Source organism: Anabrus simplex, chromosome 8 (genome assembly GCF_040414725.1).
Source record: "Anabrus simplex isolate iqAnaSimp1 chromosome 8, ASM4041472v1, whole genome shotgun sequence".
NCBI lineage: Eukaryota > Metazoa > Arthropoda > Insecta > Orthoptera > Tettigoniidae > Anabrus > Anabrus simplex.
This window is the reverse complement of record NC_090272.1, coordinates 229629942-229643775: the sequence shown is the minus strand read 5'-3', so window position 1 is coordinate 229643775 and position 13834 is coordinate 229629942. Positions and strand designations below refer to the sequence as shown.

At 36.8% G+C, this 13834-nt stretch overlaps 1 protein-coding gene across 1 annotated transcript in view; it reads left to right on the top strand.

The window, feature by feature from the left end:
• RpS24 (ribosomal protein S24) overlaps positions 1 to 13834 on the top strand; it is a 325883-nt gene that overhangs the window by 94611 nt on the left and 217438 nt on the right. The window lies entirely within an intron of this gene.

The following is a 13834-nucleotide window of genomic DNA, read 5'->3' as shown; positions in this document are numbered from 1 at the left end:
AATACAGTTGGGGAAGATACGAGGGAACAGATTAGTAGAAATGAACAAATTGAAAGCAAACTTGTGGAGGTCACTGAACTACGGAACGAACAGGAAACGCTATCACAGCAGGTGAGAGAGAGAGAGAGGAAGAATTGCAGGAAGACGTGAGAATAGTGGAAGAGAATTCTGAGAGAGCAGCGGAAGAAGAAGAAGAAAAGTTGTAAACTGCCAGGAAGTGATACGGCAGGAAGGTAGAGATGAGACGGCGGGAGAAATGATAGTAGCGAGTGGTTTATTCAGTAGGGATCGTGATTTAACCAAGTTTTCTGGAAAACAGTTCAGTTCTATAGAATTTGTAAAAGTAGTCGAGAAAAGATTTGCAAGTAAGTTGAGGAATAATGTTATTGAATGGGAATATGTGTTGGAGATTTTGTCTAATGTTTTTATCGGTGGAATTAAAATATGGTTTCGAGTGTACTGGGATAATATGTCTAATTTAGGAGAAATTAAAGGCAAGTTCATTGATACGCTTTGGAAGGAATGTGTGCAAGGACGCGCGCGAGAGAGAGAGCGCATGATGGCTGGGGAAAGTAGTATAGTAGAGAGAGAAGGAAGAATGTTAGCCGTGTATCAGAGGAGAGGGGGTGATCATGATGAGCAGAGGATTAAAAGTTGTGTCAATGGTGAGAGGGGTCAGAGGAGTAACCAGAGAGAATTGAAAGATGGGAGGCGTATGTATTTGCGTTATGAGAGAGAAGGTCAAAAGAGTAATCGGAGAGAATCGGAAGATGGGAGGCGTATGTATTTGAGTTATGAGAGAGAAGGTCAGAGGAGTAATCAGAGAGAATAGGAAGATGGGAGGCGTACGGATTTGAGTTATCAGAGAGACTATGATGGTCTGAATATGAATGTTATCCAGGTGTCGTTATCGAGCCAGAGTATCTCAGATTCACAGGGAATCGGGTAAGTTAAGTGGACATGCCGAAGGTAGAAGATGAACTGGTATTTAGTATAAGTAGTTGTGTAGTGAAAGTAGATTTAAGAGTAGCGTGATTGTGACCTAAGTAATGTTAAGTGAGATATTTAAGTAATGACGTAGTCGTAAATAATGAAGTAGTTAATAGTATTAGTAAGTTCGACGTAAGAAGTGTTCTGTTAAGTGATGTAAGTACTTATAATACTAAGAATATACTGTAAGTAGTGAGGTAGTAACTCCCATGATGGAAATTGTGATGTGAAGAAGGTATTATTTTATAACAACCGTTGGGTAAGTCATAGTGAGTAAAGAAGATGATAGCGGTACCAGTCAATTGAAGATAATTGTAAGTTTCAACCATGCCTTGTTGTACCAAAACTTGTGTATTCAGTTATTTTAGGAGCGGACTGGCTTACAAATCATGGAAGTAGAATAGACTTTGATTTAGGTAGTGTGTGTTTGTTCTGGGAGGAAACTAGCAAAGAAGTACGTGTTAATTATGATGGTCTGAGGTAAGTGTTTGGTAACGTGTGTTCTTTGAAATATATGAGAGGTAAGTGAAGTTGTTCCTAGTGAGAGGAAATGTGTTGAAGTGTGTCAGGTGTCTATAACGACCAGGATCTGAGGGATCGTCGGTATGAGGCAGTGACGTGAGGTAATTTGAGTGAATTACAGGAGGAGTAATTGTGTTCGATATTAGGTAAGCATCGAGATGTATTTAGTGGTAAGTGAGGAAGAACACGCATATGAACATAAATTTGTAGTACATTCATCACTGTGGGAGGTAAGTACCCCATTCAACTTAAAAATGCTAGTGACGTCTAAGAACAAATAAACATTATGCTGGATTACGGAATAATTGAACCATCTTGTAGTCATAGTATTGATCCTTGAATTATTGTTGCCAAGGAGGATGTGATGTATTGATATATGTAAGTCAATGAGGGCAAAATTGATTCAGTTTGAGTGACAGAGTGCTACTCAGAGTTCCATTTCATCATCTGCAGAGGCGGGACATATGTTGAAGTATTTTTATCAGGGGTATTTCACTATTGGGAACCGAATCGGGGAGTGTGCATATTCTCATAAAGATCAGGAAGGGGATATTGTCGGTATTTATAGTATAATGAATGTAAAGAAGTACTTCACGTGAGACTTGTTGAGATAAGATGAAAATGATTAATTGTGTGAGAAACTGGCAAAATAAAACTAACATATGCGATTTGCGTGCGAACCAAGTGTCGTATTGGTGTATTGGAAGAATAAGTGCTAAATTGTCATGTTCTGTGTGACAAAAAAGGAGAACAGGACATTGGACAGTTATCTGCGATAACAATATGCGAGAAAAGTTCTCATATAAGTGAATTTTCACAAAATGTTTTGATATGTTAAAAAAAAAGAATGTAGTATAAACAAGTAAAATTATTTGTATGTATTTAATCAAGTGCTATACTCTTGTGATTTGTATGAGAGAAAAAGAGAATGGGACACTGAACAGTTATCTACGATGGCAATGTGCGAGAAAAATTCTCATATTTGTGATATTTTATAAAATGTATGGATGTTAAAAAAAGAAAATTATTGTTGTATACTCATTTAAAGTGTTTATCTGTGTCAGTGTTGTATATATAATTTTGTTCATAAATCAATCGATTCTTTGTTCTTCGATTTATTTATGAGGGAGGCGAATTGTAACGGTTCAAATCCCGTTACAAGATAATATCTTTATTATTATTATTATTATTATTATGTTACTATTATTATTATTATTATGTTATCTGTGATATTGTTGCTATTATTGTAATTATCAGTCTTATTTAATTCGATTTTGCAATGCCTGTTGCTTGCAAGATTATACTTAGATGTATGCATATATACGTATATGTAGATTATCATTAAATACCTGTACAGTGAGAGTTTCGATGTATCAGATGTGGAAGTGACGTTGTTATATTGCTATACCACTGGCGATTCTGCCAATTCATCGCCACTTCATGGCTACGTCATCGTATTTATTTAGCAATGCGCTCAGAGAGTCGGCCGCCCCGGGCTATTTCACCACTGTATGTAATATCTGTCGCGTAGGTGGGAGTAGTATGTCATTGTTATTTCTGGAGATTACGTAGCTGTGTCAACCAACGTCTATATAAGGTGGATGCATATTGTAGCGTCAGTCATTACTTAAACGGAAGCAGTACAGTGAAGAAGTCTACTAGATCAAGAGGCCTTAGTTGGTCAGTCAACGAGTGTGAACGAGAGATGGTGAAGACTCAGTGAGCCATTAATTATTGGTCATTGAGAGAGTGAGACCAAAAGGTTGGTCCGTCACTTAGTTGAAGACACGGACGCAAGGGCTTACCATGAAGTCAGAGAGGGCAACCCTGGACCTGCCAAGAGGTAATACCATATTGACTTACAAAGAAGTCAGATGATATGGAGAAGAAGCAGTCACAAGGATGTATCACCAAGTTAGGCGTGACACATCTACAGTAAACACCAGATCAAAGGAATACGTCGTAATTACACTCAAAGTGTTGAAGGTACAGTCAAGTGAATCAGTGAGGGAAATATTTCGTATAAATTGTTAAATGTCCGGTCAAGAAGAATTCAAATTCATGCCTAGTTTCTTTCAGTTGCAATGTCATAATTTCATATTCTCATCTGTTTTATCGCAACAAGACTCACTATTTTTTGATATATTATTTAAAGAATATATATTGTTCTATCAAACGAATTCATAGTTTTATTTCAATGAAAGTAAAATATCTTAACCTCAAAATTAATGGGAAACCGAACGCCAATCTCCTTTTCCCAGAACTTATATGGTATGTTGTCAAAAGTAAGCTCATTACCCCACACCCTAGAGATAGTCAAGAGTTTCATTGTATTATTGCTGCACTGAGTGATAGCTGGCGCCCTTCAAATAACGTATGTGTAAGTAAGCAGGTAACAAGTAAGTGTGAGTACAAGGTCCGACGAGTGTGTATTTTATTTAATGAATATTAATTTTCAGATTTTCCATTTTAAATGCAGATATTCAGATTTTTCAATTTAATCCAGATTTATATAATATTATTTGTAAAATAAGACAAACCAAGGAAAATTACAATAGTTATAATTTATAGTTTTTGTGCTATCACTTGCATGTCCCCCTTTTTTTTAAAAAAATATATAAATAGAACACTGGAACATCTTCAGTAAAACGTTTTACCCAAGGCCACACAATCAACAGGATGAAACTGTGTTATTCTGATGAAGCTAACCACGGCCGACTTGATGCGTCGCTCTAGCTATAAGGAGCGCAGCGAGGTATCCAGTCGGCCGTGAGCTAACAGCCGACATACTGACTGCGGTCCAAAGAGTTTAAATGTAAAATAAAACATTTTCTCTGAATAGGTTATAAATTCCTATGTATTTCATTGTTTTTTTCTCATCCACTTACACCATTATTGTTACTTATTTAATTTTGTGATTGTTTGCTAAAGTTAAAATAAATACAACTCAAGCTCCAAATTCTCTCTAGATAACTCCAAATTCTCTCTAGATTAATACTGGAGCTATCATCATACTAGCAAATATAATCTTCGCCTTCGTTTCGGTCAAGCTTGTACTCAGGGACATGCTAGGACTGCTATAGTACTGGTAATAGCCATCAAATCACAAATCGATCTACTCATTTCTGAGCGTCATAACCCCACCGGCTTTGCTGGTTACCGGTACATCTCTACTGTAGCTTCGCCATCCCGGATGATCTTCATTTTCTTCAGGTCATATTGTCGGCGATTGTCTTCACTTGTCCTGTCCGATTGCGGCACAGGCCCGAAGGGTTCAAATTTAAAATAAAACGGTATACATCCATAGCTTTAATTCATATACAGCTCGGATTGCTATACATCAGCATTTATGCGGATTTGTCCGTATTTTTTATGTTTAATGTACCATACCGTCGCGTACATTTCTGCGATTTTTGCTAATGTCCGCATTTTTTATTTTTCGAAGTAAGCTCTTTTGATTTTTGTTTTCATCTCGTATCGTCAAAAGTTATTTTTTAAAAATATAGATGATTGAATTGCACCATTTGTTATTCGTTTACAATCAAACTGTTATGCTAGTAAAACCAAAAATATCGATTTACATAGCTTACAATCGATGTACCGATCTTTTTAGCTAAAATAGATTAGCGATATTTCTTTGTACGGGGCGGAGGCGTAAGGAGGGAGCTCTCACGGTTCCGGTATTACTGCCAACTGAATGGAAATGAAATCCGAATTGAATCGATAATATGATCGATCGATATGAATTTTCTAAACCTTTATTATCTTAAGCCAACAACTGTGTCATACACACACTATATAACATTGTATAACATTTCTCGATGCGAATCTTGTTCCGAGCATGAATTCTATAGTTTGGCTTTGCTGTGTAAACAACCCTTCAATGGTAAACAACAGTACTAGTACGTAAAATGTACGCCAGACGCCACACAGCGATGCGTAAGCGATTCATAGTTTGTTTCATAGGTTGCCAATGCGAATCTCGAAGATACCCGTGGTCGACCTATTCAACACTAGGGTGTCCATGTATCGCTAAAAGGTGCGGGTACGGTAGCTGCGATAGCCGTTCAATAATAGTGAAGAACAAGACTATCAGTTGATTGTATAAAAAAGGGATTGCAATGGTAAAATTTAATTTTAGACATGTTAATTGCAAAAGCGGTATTTCAGATATTTGTCAGCAAAAGGAACTGTTAAAAAAAAATTTCAGACCAGTGAGAAATACGCATGGGACATAAGCTCTTAAGTGTAGGTTGGTGTGATGTATGTAATATTTTTTTTTTTTTAAAGTGTTTGTTTCTTATGTAAATATAGCTATTTGACAACGTAAAATTGAACTGATAATGTTTCATTCGGGATTCGGCAATCCTAAGAGCGTGTTGGTCGATCCCGTTGAGGGTGTCTTCATTTTGGGGTTTCAGAATATGGTAACCCTATATACAGCCCCAACATACGTTCGACGTGAAATTATATATATATTCGGTGCTATCAACAGTGAAGCTAACCTGCTAGATGCTGTTGGTTAAATGCCCTAAGTGATTTTCAACATTAGACATTTGCCTTCCAAAGGAGAGATTACACCAGACTCCCAAATGTTTGAAGGAAGACCCCTGGATTATGTGAATTTTTACCGTAATCCATTGACTGCTGCCATTCATTTCCCTTATACCACAGGCCTGAAAGAATCATAGACTACCAGATTTGCTGCCAACTCCGTGGTGTAGGGGTAGGATGTCTCCCTCTTACCCGAAGGCCCTGGTTTTGATTTCTGGCCAATCCAAGGATTTCAGAGTTCTGGCCTAAGGGGTGGAACGAGGTTTACTCAGCCTCATGGGACCCAACCGATGAGCTGCCTGATGTGAAAGGCAGCAGGCCCAGCAGTAGCATAGCTAGAATCGGCCAATGGGTGTGCGTGTTATAGTTACAAAATGATGGTAGAACACAATGTAGGTGCATGCATGACTTGCCATTTTAATGACACTGATATAAGTGGATTACAGATCTGTTGGTTCTACAAGGATGTATCTGCATTTTTAGTTTATTGTTAGTTTCTGTTTATTTTCTTTTTGTAAAAATTCCATCGGGGGGGGGGGGGGGGGGGTACTGGCTATGCCCCTAAGGCACAGTCATAACAGCCAAGTAATATGGCCAAGGATGTCATTATGCTGACCAATATTTGAATGCCATCTGCCTAGGCATCAGTTGTCTAGAAAAGCCAAGACTCTTAATGGGCTGAATCAGCCATAGTTTTCTTTTTCATTAGTATTTGCTACTTATATAGTCAACTAATGTAATAATTACACATGCAAATAATTTTTTTTAATATGACAGTTTTCAGTTTTATATATTTTTCATTAAAGGAGATGTCTACCAGACATTTCTAATTTCATTTTCCTCTCATAATTTGCAATAAAGAGTGGCATCCAAATAGAAATGCTTTTTCATGGTTTTCTACTTCAGCAGCAGACGTATGGTACTACTGGGTCGAAGCATAAGTTTGTGCGGTTCTTTTATTTTATTTTACTGTCATTGTCACGCACTGTAACTCACAATCACTCGGTGATGTATTCACCTCCACTCTCTATGACCTTCTGCCAACATTCAGGTAGCAGTTGAATGCATCGCCTGTAGAACTGTTTTGGTTTTGAATGGAAGAAATCTGTTAGCCATTGGTCAAGAGAAGCTTAGTCAAGAAACACTTGTGCCTGAATGTGGTTAGAAAGAGAGTGGAAAAGATGGAAATCTGAGGGGGGCAAGGTCAGGGTATTTCGAAGGAAGAAGAGGTTCCCAGGCAAGTTCAGCAAACACACCTTTGGTTAAAAGCGCTGTACGCAGACGAGTGTTATCATGGAGCAATAAGACTGATTGTTGTCTTTGTCTTTTGTTTTCAACAGCAACGGCAAGCTGTCCTAGCTGGTCGCTATACACAGCAGAGGTAATCGCTAAGTTTTTTGGAGTAAGTTCAGGGTGAAGAATGCCATCTTTGTTCCACCAAACACACAACATGATTTTCTGTGGATGGGCAATATCCTTGGCACAGGGAGTTGCTTTTTTTTGATGGGCTGAGCCGCTCTTTGCTCTTCTTCATGTTGACATACAGGTACCATTTCTCGTCACCGGTGACAATGTTCGAAAGGAATGCTTCGTGCCTATCACAAGCCAACCGGTGCCGAGCAAGCAATGACGAACAGATGTTTAATCCATTTTTGTTACTGCCACTTAGCACATGTGGTACCCATATACCCAATTTCTATACCTTACCCATCAAATGCAAATGGTGTACAATAGTTGACAGATCACATTAAAAAACTGGCGCCATTTCACGCATTGTTTGACAAGGATTCTCATGAAGCAACTCATTCAAGCAATTTTTGTAAAAATCTGAAGGTCTTCCAGAATGTGGATCATCAGACAAGTCAAACCTCTCTGCTCGAAAGCGGAAAAACCATTTTTGTGCTGTTCTTTCAGCAACTGCTTCATTCCCGTACACTTCACAAATTGTTCTCACAGCTCCTGCTGCACTGGATCCTTGGTTAAACTCAAAGAGTAAAATGTGTTGGAAATGCTCACTTTTCTCAACTTGACATTCCATATCTGTTTGAAATATACACAAATAATACGATCACAATCAAGAAAACGTGTGTTTCACAACACACAAATTCCAAACTCAGTTAAAACAACGGAATAACGATAAGTAATCCCTTCACGCCACATTGTTGCCAACCCAAAAGAATACTGCACGAACTTATGCATTGACCCAATACATCAATATGCTGCTGCTTCTTCCTTCTCAACACTGGCTCCATTTCAGTATGGATGTAACAGATAAATAGATTATCAGGCAGATTTCATACTCATTTAACTTCTTGAGACTAGACCATGGTATCACAAACACAAGCAGAAGCGATAAAAACAAAGTGCAATGCCATTCTAGTATAATGATCTATTCATGCTATTAAGACAAGCCATATCAGTTTTCTACAGTATAATATTGCTCTGTCTAGTAATAAATAACAATACTTGCTTTGAAACGTCTTGAACTTAACCTTTTCAGATCATGGGTACATAAATGTGCAACTACGACTATAAAACACATTCATGAACCCTGCCGTTCATGAAATCTACTAAGTGGCAACTTACACCAATTTAAGACCTTCTGGAGGGAAATATTCTACATCAAGATGGTGGAGACACAACAAGCCTTTGAGCGAATTTATGTATTTAACGTTTTTTTTTAAATTGCCGAGACCTTCACACATTTTTTCTCACATCCTGCTCGATGGCTGCTAATACAAAATTCTTTATAATACGTCTCAAAATATTGCAATTCAATGTAAATACTGGAAAACACGTGTGCAAAAATCTGTCACAATGGTTCCGTAAAATGCTACACTTTAGTTACTTATGACTATTGAGTAAAGGGAAAGGAGATGATATGTTCAATGCATAGTTAACGTCTACATTTTAGTTACTTATGACTATTGAGTAAAGGGAAAGGAGATGATATGTTCAATGCATAGTTAACATCAGAAAAGCTCACGTCCAGAATGTGAGGAGGTTTTATGTCGGAGCTTTGAAGAATACCACTGCCATCGGGAGATGGTCCAGGCCGAGCTTGCAAATCAGAGGGAGAGACAAGAGAGCACCACCATACAAGATATATGGGGAACACTCCAAGACGCCATCACATTAGTGATGGGAGAATCTGTACGGTTCCAAGAACCCCATATAAGATCCAATTGGTTCAATGCGGAATGTGAAGAGGCCATCCAACGGACAAGACCGTATAAAAACCAACAAGGTCAACAAAATAAAGACTACCATGTGGTGAGGGTAGAAGTAAAGAGAATGAAAAAATGAAATAAAGAGGAGATTCATGCCATGTTCCATGGAACAAGAGAAATCAAGAATGGGTTCCAGCCTGGAACAACATACTGCAAGGACAAGAGGGACCTTTTGGTTGGAGAGGAGGAGAAGATCCTATCACAATGGGCGGAGTAATTCAAAGAGTTCCTGAACACCGAGGAGGCAGAGACAAGGGTACCTGATCAGGTGGCGACTGGCCACCCACCTGCTGTTAATGAGCCAGTCCCCAAAGCAACGAGGAATGAGGTGAAGGAAGTAATTACCTCTTGCGCAATAACAGAGCGCCAGGAGAGGACGGCCTACCAGGACAGCTGTTCAAATACGGAGGAGAACAGCTTGTATACAGCATGAACGCCCTGATTAGATGTGCGGGACAATGAGAAGATGCCGAGGGACTGGAGCTCAGCCCTTATCTGTCTCATCTATAAGAAGGGTGAAAAATGGTCAGCAGCAATTACTGAGGAATATCACTACTCAGTGTGGCCTACAAGATCTTTTTGAAGGTGCTGGCTAGGAGGCTCAAGACCTTTGCAGAGAGGCAGCTGGGAGACTATCTGTGTGAGTTTCGGTGCATCAGATCAACAGACAACATACTATCACTACAACTCATCCCTGAAAAGTGTTATGAAGACGTCAACATTCAACAGCTCTATGCCGACTACAAGAAAGCTTACGACAGCCAGGAAGTGAACAGCTTACATCATGACAAACTGCTGACAGCTGCACATCTACCTATGTGCCTCAGAATCTCAGAAGCAACTTGAAGGGTCAATAAAAAGTGTTATCATGCACATGCTAAAGACCCGTCAATGACAGGTACAATAGCTAGTTTCAAAAAAATGTTACTTATATATGCTCATTGCCCTTAGCATGAATATAATGCTCCAAGGTGTTTTTGAATAGTACTGTACTCTTTTTTCACAAGCTGTTAATATGTAATCTCAGGTCTTTTCCTATTTATATAGTTCCTGACATGCTTTTGTCATCCATAACTGGAGCATTGTTTATTTTCATTTAAAAAAAATTAAATTTAAAGCGTCACCTTTTAGTACTTTATAAGGATTTCATATAGTTTCATAGCTGGATAATAAGGATTCATAATGGGGATGGGAAAATTAATTCACTTAGCTACATTTTAATATATTTTGTTTAATTTTAAATAAATTATTATATTGCTCTTCTTAAAGTTACTATTTATGACCTATTGAAATTAAATCTCATTTTAAAGATGAAATCGGAATTTAAGTGATTTATAATCCTTAACAACAGGAACTGAAATACTTATTGAAATTTGGCATTGATTTTAAAAAGAAATAAAATCAAACTCTAAATCACCATATTAACAGCAAAACAAAAATACATTTCCACTTTATTTTCACATTGGAAGTCATATAAAATAAATTTACCACAAAATTTTGGAAACTAACAGTGGCTACTTAAATATGTACTGTCCATGAAACAAACTGAGGGACTTTTAACAGTATGAAAGCTAATACCATAATAATAAAAATAATAATTCTTCACCATTAAATATCCACATAATGAATAAGTTAACTACTAATTCAATGTGACCGAGCACAGTATATAAAAATCAACACGTACGTACATACACACACACACAGTCATCCAGGTAACATACAAAGGTAGAATGAACAATTTATAAATTAGATATGATCTGCTTAACAAAAAACTATTGATAAGGGGCAGAAACATAAATAAACAATACTAATAGGCTTTTCTTTTGGGTTCAGTCACCCTGTAGCAAATTGGAGCTAAGTAGGTATTAGGTAGAACTGCTGCTCAAAACAATTTCTTTAGAAAAACTAGAACCTGTAATTGATATAGTCCTTTATGTGCAAGAAAGTAAGAACTATTTAGTTTGTAAGGTCAGGGTATCATTTGTATAATTCTGGACATAGATTACTTGTGAATGTATCCTGATTTTCACATCATATACAAAACACTGTCATTAAAAACGGTTTGCTTTACACTTCTCAATAGCATAGCATTCAATTGTTTAAATGAAGAAACTGCTTTTACCAACTAACTAGTAAGAAACTGAATAGTGAGAAAATATGACATTTTAAAAATACAAGAAAATAATTGTTGAGTACATAATGAGAAAATTATTAAGTTTGCAATCTAAATAATAAAACAATATTATGTGGTAGTTTGTTTGCAACACAGATTTATCTAACCGTAGCTTAATCAGAATTTCTTAACACAACAGGCTATTTCTCTACACAGCATGGCTATATTTCAAGAATATTCTTACAATGAAAGTTAAAACCGAGGATCAAAATAAAGCAACAATGGACATCTTAACTTGAATGACTTCAATAGAAAACTGTTTTAAAGCAAAATATGATCTCCAATTTGCTACAAAAAGAATAATTAATATCAATGAAAATAAAAGATATTTACATATTTGAATCAAAAAAGAAATTGATGTACAATTTCAATTTGAAGACTTGCTGCTTTTATACATATGAAACATTCTTCTTGAACATGTACTGGTATTTATTAAAAATACCCATCTGAGGTGATGGGAAAAAATACACCGACTCTTTGTCACAATATCAAAACAGACAGACAATGAATAACATCACAAATAAAAAAAGAGCTATCTTATGAATTTTCTTTTTATTGCTTCTGAAAAAACAAAGGATGCTTTCATACCTTCATCTACACATATCTAAAAAAATTAAAAATAAGAATATGGAAAGGGGCATCACACATGAACTCTCAAAATTTGAGCTTCATGCTATTTGAAGATGAAGGAAAGGAATCCATTTTAAAAAATTACCATGTTTCACTTGCATCCAACTGGAAGAAAAGGACATACTTTTCCTCAACTAAAAATTAAAGAAGAGTGTGAAGAGGTAAAAGATTTCCTCACCAAAATGAACACACATACAGAACACTTGCTCTGGTTTTTTTAATAAAATGCATGTCATAAAATTCTTAAAACTGATATAAATTCTTCCACCATATTTTCGCACATGATTATGAGTAGAAATGGTGAATGAGATCACTCCAGTAAAAAGATGACAGGCGTTAGAACGGGAAGCATATCCAAACGGGTAGGGAGTGACAAGAGACTGAAGTGGAGAAGCCAATTTATTACTGTAGTATAACTGTTTTAATATATATGTATATACATGAAATGTATAAAAATAGGGAAAACAATATTGTAGCCAAACTAAACAAATAAAAATAAGCTTTACAACATTCACACAAAAATCACACACCAGCAAAAGCATAAGGAAAACATATTAGAGGTATTTTATTCAAATGCTTCAAATAACCCTAACTTAAGATAAATGATATATTTTTAAAATCTTTAAAAACTTCAGCTAGAATAGTCCTTTCAGACAGCAACTTGATTGCTATGAACAAAATGAACAAAACCAAGAAATAAGAAACCAAAGCACTTTATTATTAGGATAACTAAGTACGAAGACTTACATTGCACTGATATATGCAACTACCAGTTTTGGACCAAAATGCATGGTGATAGCTGAATATTTTTGTGGATATTTTCATTTCAACGAAACCATGAGAAATCACATCACAAATAATGAGTATCAGTCATCAGATTTCTTATTTTAGAAGTTTCATGTTAAAAAATTGATGTGATGAGTAAATTCATCACCTTACAGAAAAGGAAGGAATACATAGCTAACTTCCAGTAAAATATTATTTCTTTACGAGAGTAATGGAACAGAGGGGAAGGGAATGGCATTATTAAATAAGACTTCTTTATAATCCAATCAAATATTACAATTCTTAAAAACTGTATAGTTAAGAGCTGCTGAAGTATGGCTAAATGTATCTTTTCTTTTTCCTCTGTCACCCCCCCCCGAATAAATAGGAGATGCATAGATCTTCCTTCTGCTCCTGGCACTTCATATAGGCTATTACTATGATGGGCTTGCTACACCCAAAGGCAATTTATACCTAACGGCCCTGTTTCAATGGAAAAATGGAAGAGGCAAAAACCTACAGTACATTGTCAGGGTCGAAAAAGAACAAGAATTGACCAAGGGAAGTCAGACGGGAGAGTGAGGAACCTGACACAAGTAAGTGGAAGCAATGCCAGACTCAGCTAGGTGAACCGTGGTCGCCAATCCATGTTCCAATGTTCAGAGCCCCTCATCAGTTTGTATTACCACACAGATGCTAGCAAATGTAACAAGAATGAAAATGATGTCTTTGTACATTTTGTATTTTATCTTCCTTAATCTAATAATTAGTCTGGCCATGGTTATCTGCTATGGGATGGAGTAGACCATACACCCAGCAACTAAGTGCCGAGTGTTGGAAAGCAGTAAACAACCAAACTCTCAAAAGCGGCCAAGAACTTTGAAAGGAACAGCTCCTTTATGTGGGTGTTGATGCCTCAGTGGAGGAGTTGCCACTGAAATCCAGCAGGCCTCATTGAAACTTCGCAGTT